Source organism: Austrofundulus limnaeus, unplaced genomic scaffold (assembly GCF_001266775.1).
Source record: "Austrofundulus limnaeus strain Quisiro unplaced genomic scaffold, Austrofundulus_limnaeus-1.0 Scaffold298, whole genome shotgun sequence".
Classification (NCBI taxonomy): Eukaryota; Metazoa; Chordata; class Actinopteri; order Cyprinodontiformes; family Rivulidae; genus Austrofundulus; species Austrofundulus limnaeus.
The window spans coordinates 383,777-389,549 of record NW_013952700.1 but is presented as its reverse complement, the minus strand read 5'-3'; the positions used below and the strand labels follow the sequence as shown (position 1 = coordinate 389,549).

The window sequence follows — 5,773 nt, the reverse complement described above, 5'->3', positions numbered from 1 at the left end:
GAGGAGCTTCAACACTGAAGAGAATCCAGACTTTCCTCAGGTACAACWTCACATCTCACTGCACTGACCATGCTCTATAGAGAAGAATCTGGTTAAAACATCCCTGACTTTAACCAGAGTCATGAAGATAACTTGCTTCTCAGTTACAGAAGAGCAAAATTTATGKACAAAAAATAAAACACTACATGACATTGTAATGCTGTTTTATTATGTGGATTTGTTTAATAAATACACTGTTGTGATACAACTTAGTACATGTTTGATTGCTTTTGAAGATGAGCCTATTTTGAAGTTGTAACCCCCACCCCCCCGAGAAAAACCCACCAGCCGCCACTGTCTTTGACAAACTGTAAGTAATCTACTGAATTAGTTTGTCTGTTTGAATTGTTTTATTTATTGTCATCTAGATTGGAGGCTGATTAAAGAACCATGTCAAGCTGCCAACGTTTTCTGGGTAACACTACTAAGAGAGCATGCATCTGGGAAAATGAAAAAGGATGTGAGAGACTCTGAAGACGACAGGGAGCTTCTGTCATTTTACAAACAACAGGAATGGACACATCTAAGGTTAATAATGCAAATTATTATTATTGTGTGAATAATTTACTATCACTCAGATACGAGGTTGTTTCAGTGTTTTATTCATTTCAGGTGATGTTGTAGGTGATGGAGTTACGCTGCAATATTTCCTGACAGAATTATCAAGCTTAATAATTTAATAACACATTTAATCAATTAATTATAGATTTAATTATTTAATGAATTATACAATGATATGATTTATCATTTATCTCATCGTTCCTGGGACACCATATGTACAGTCGTTCATAACATAATACCAGACAAGGTGGCCGAGTGGTTACGGCCATGGACTGCTAATCCATTGTGCTCTGCACGTGTGGGTTTGAATCCCATCCTTGTCGAATAATCATTCATGTTCCTTTGTTTCATCACGTTCTTTTAACTAATTACGCACATCCCATGACACAATAGTAACACAGTTGTGTCACTTTACAATTAAAAGTTCACTTAGACTAAAAAAAAATACTATTAGATTTGAATCAATTCTTCTCATACAAGCACAAAGCATTTGAAAACATTAAAAAAAACAATGAAATGTTAGGAAATGCAGGGTGCTTCAAATTACCTGTTTAATAATTTATCTTAAATATGAAATTATAATCTGAATATGTAATAAACCAAAATGTTGAAGTTCTTTAACTCAGTTCACTACCAGAGGGAGCCAAAGTACCACAGATGAGAACAGTAGATCATCACGATGTGCCAAACCTTTTCCAAAACTCTTAAAAACTCTTAAAACTTGCAATAACAGTTACACCTATTCATCTTTTCCAGACAAACTTTACTAAAGCAATAAAAAGACTATAATGTTACCGATTACATTTCTGTTTTTGTCCTATTACAGATTAACATGTCTACAGTGAAAACTAGTTAATTAATAATGAACRGCTTTAAAATATTTGATTTCCTTCATGAAAGATTTTTGTAACATGCTGTTTTTGCTTCTGTGAACATCTTCCTTTTGTCAAACAGTGTGCATAAGTTCACATTTCCCACATTCCTTGGCTTTTCTTTCTTTAATTTGATTTCCAGCTGTCCTCATCTATCTGATAGCCTCTGTTGTGACGTCCTTCTTYTCTCACCGTGTGCTTCTCATTGTGGCTCTCCTGGGACTCAGAGGGGCTGCTCATGTCTCCAGTAGCTCCATACTGACTTCCATTCTGTCCAGGAGAAAAGTTGGTGGTCTCTGACTGTCCCTGCATGTGTTCACAAGAGAATCAGGAGGAAATTCAAGGAACTGATGTCAAAAAAATTAATTAATATCTTACCCATTTTAGATAACTTTTTGAATGAGATCAATTTGAAACAGTTGAATTCTGAAAGGCATGAGGAGCTAATGGCTAGTCTAACACGTACAAGGCAGGTTGCTGCCATCATAAAACCGCCTTTCATCTTTCATATCAAAGATTTAAACTGAGTTCATCTCACGTGTTAAAACAGTTTTGGCCAAACCCGGTAAATGATGTTTTGAACACTTTCATGCTACAGTATATTGTGATACTTTGCTTGATATGATGGTGCTTAAAGTATGCACTTTATAAAGTCCAGATGGACCCCAAAGTGCTTTATATTTCAATCATTCACCCATTCACACACTGATGGTGGCCACAATGTAGCCACAGCTGCACTGGGGTACACTGACAAGAGGCGGGGATGCCATCGGACTCTCTGACCACCATCAGTAGGCAAGCAGGTGAGGTGCCTTGCCCAAAGACACAACGACTGAGACAGCTGGAACAGTAACCTGGTAAAAAACCAGCCCTTGTTTTACGCTTTGCTTTACATAGAGGGTCTGGAACCTTGGCTATTGAGAATCGATTGCTTGCTAGAGATGTGGACTCTGTTGAAGTTTAAAAAGATTGGATATCATACCGGAACAACTCCCATCTTCAAACTTCCATAGCAGTTCACGCAAACACGGTTTTACAAATCTTTACACTACTACAAGTTTGCATGACTTGATTCKAACCATGGAGTTACCATATTTATTCAAGTATAATACGTAAAATTAAATCCATAAAATCATCCATAAAGTTGGGAGGTAGTACTATACTTGAATAAATAATTTTACTTCTGTATTTTAACTGAAATATCGCCTTCATTCACAAAATAATTGAGTCCGGAAATGAGACCGTGTCTTAAAAAGCAGTTGAAACTAGCTCACCTGTGACACTCCTCCGTGCTTCAGAGCGAGATAGTAATAGATCCAAGCAGGTGACATGATGTGAAAAAAGGGGGGTAAAGTAGTCCTACACCTTAGTAATGACAACAAACTAATGACATTAGCGTGTGACCGGGCCGCTCCTCGAACAACAACAAACACATGTTTGTCTGTAATGGCTGCCGTCTACCGGTGTTCTGAAAACGTTTGTATCCCTGAAAAAACGTTTCCCCACCAGAGGGGGTGCTCACGAGTAGGAAGTAATCTGCTTTCCCCCACAAGATGGCCCAAATCTCATGTGAAGTCTCTGACTTGTGTTGGCGCCTCCTGGTGGACTATGTGTTAAATGCCAGAATTCATATGATGCTGCTACAGCTGATATATATTTGTTGTCAAAAATACCTTTTAGTACATATGTTGTTAAAATAAAATAAACAGTCCAATGATCATTTTACTGATATGTATAAAGACTGCAAAGGCTGAAAAATCTTGAAGTCTGTATGAAACTGGAGGTAGTTTGAGGATTAAATTTTTTATGCTTTTTAAGCTCAAAAAGGGGGAGGGGTCGTATTATACATGAGATCGTATTATACATGAATAAATACGGTAAATAAAAACAGCTACTGTGCACTCTCTATCACCATTACTTGCATCTGTGACATTGAGGAGAAGCTAAGACGGCATCTAAAGAGGACAACAGCTCAGAGACAACTAACCAACTGGATCTGTGTCACACATTACTTTTAATAATCTCTTTAATTGTGAAATAAGACACATTTTACTGTTTCTCTTCAGTGGGCACATCTGTAACACACAGCTTTCTGCCATTTTACATTTTATTTGCATTCTATGGATTATATACATTCTAATAATATAGTTATTACATCACATACATGTTACTATTTTTACATTTTTTACACATTCAGACCTTACTTTGGACTATTTAGCCAATATTTATCAAAACACCAAGTACAGACATTTGCCCTCTATAGTGGAAACATAACAAGGAAACGTGACCAGTGCACACTCTAGTTGTATATAACTTTATGGTTGGAACTCAGCAGAAATCTGGTCAATTTCTGCAGGAAGTGACCCCTGGCTGCACGGTGTAAAAGTATTCATCTAACCACAGCTACACAACACGTAAGACATTAACTGCTCATAACGTTTTCATTAAATGGCCAAAATTGCCTTTTAATAAATGAAATATTCTATCTTACTAATTCTCTATGTGGAACGATAAACTGAATTAAAGGGATGTTTGTCTTTGGACAGTTATGTTTGGTGTTGTTTGGTGAGCAGATTACCTTGTGTTCACAGTTATATTGATCTATAGCGTACTGGTATTTGGCTGCGTTGAGTCCAAGAACACTAGCCAGTCTCTCTCCAAGAAAGTCGCAAACTGTTGATGGAAACAAACACATAGATTTCAATTAAACTTCTTCTGGTGTTAAAAAAAAGAAGAATTTTCTGGAATTGACACATCACATACCCATCAGTGAAAACCTTCCAAGTCGAATGGCCACGTTTTTGAACAATAATTGGGTCTGAGGATTGAAAACGTGATCTGAGTGCCACCAAAGATATCCCTCGTTAGTTAAACTGGTTCTCACCTTCTCTGAGCGGCCACTGAAGGGGGTTGTGTGTGTGGACCCGTCATCTTCCTCCTCTTCTTCTTCACTGTCCTCAATTTCCAGAGTTTCCCCATTAGAGAAGTGGATGATTTTCTTCTGCTTATGTAAGGGAGGACCCCCAAACTCTGTCTCCTGGACTTGTTCTGTCTGACAGGTTGGGCAGAAAAAAATGCATTGAAGATAAAGTTGTGACCAGAAGGTCGATGTATCTTTTGGTTATTGGATTTTCCTTTTATAAACGGGTATTAAGTGACTATTTGATATTTGTTTTAAAATGCAAAATTAAAATGTAAATACAAAGCTTTTCTCATAGTGTCAAAATGGGATGGGACAAATTTTAAAATTATTTGTATTTCACGTCTGTTTTGGATAACAAAAGAGAAAATTACTTAAAACAAAAAACTCAAAAGGCTATTATAAAAAGGCTGTTTATATTCACATTCGCTCATTCCTTTTTGACACTAACAATGTGAAACACCTTAAATTTAATTCTATTTTCAGTATTTTAAAACCTCCTTCTCACGAGGTAAAAAAAAAATATCCTTTTTGTTGAAGCATCACTTTTATGTTTGTCTGTCAGGAGTTAAAGTGTATCTTACCCCCCTGTGAAAAGATAACTCCGCCCCAAGGCGAAATTTGAAAAATGCATCAAAGTGGGTAGGGGAGGGGGGGGGTTAGAGAGCAGAGGTGTGGCCAGGACGAGAGAACGTGACAGCTAGCATTAGCACAATTGATGCTACATGGAGAGTGACTACAGTATCGCAGATAGTTACATCTCTGAACGTCTGAGGTGGAGGATTTTCACCCCACACCAGCACCAGACAGAGGAGGAGGAGCGCTCTGACAGCCTGACAGAAAAAAATAAAAGCATACAGCTGCTCACAAGATCGCTAGTTTAAATCAGGAATAAAAGTAGTTTACCTGTATAAAGAGCCCTAAAAATCCATAAATTTTGCAGAAAATCCTTACAACTCGCACCCGCGGGGAGGTCAGCTGCGAAGCAGGAGGGAAGGAGAGAGGAAAAAGTAACTTATTTCTAGCAGCAGAACAGGTTGGAAGATGGCTGTTTGATGTTATTTATTGTTTTTTTTTAATTATCCTATAGACTCTGACATGTTAGATAAATTTGAAAATGAGGTTTTTAAAATATCCGTAAGACTTGAAAAAATCTGTGAGATTGCTCTATACGTCCGTATACCTGCAAAATGATGTCAAATCCTTATAACTTACAGACAATCTGTACAAGTTGCTGCCTTTCTTTCCCTCCTCCCCTCCCGCTGTGCAGGACTGCTGGTCTCTCTCTCTCTCTCTCTCTCTCTTCTCTCTCTCTGTGTGTGTGTGTGTGTGTGTGTGTGTGTGTGTGTGTGTGTGTGTGTGTGTGTGTGTGTGTGTGTGT

The 5,773-nt window shown here is 37.8% G+C and overlaps 1 long non-coding RNA gene and 1 other non-coding gene across 4 annotated transcripts in view; both read left to right on the top strand.

Annotated features, from left to right (window-relative positions):
* LOC106526874 (uncharacterized) overlaps window positions 1-5,773 on the top strand; it is a 34,418-nt gene continuing 28,645 nt past the window's right edge. For all 3 annotated transcript variants that reach the window (XR_001311317.1, XR_001311316.1, XR_001311315.1), the window contains exons 1-2: window positions 1-40; window positions 408-567. This is a non-coding gene — a long non-coding RNA (uncharacterized LOC106526874). The remainder of the gene's footprint in view (window positions 41-407; window positions 568-5,773) is intronic.
* trnas-gcu (transfer RNA serine (anticodon GCU)) lies at window positions 842-923 on the top strand. Its single transcript has one exon. It is a non-coding gene; the product is annotated as a tRNA-Ser (tRNA).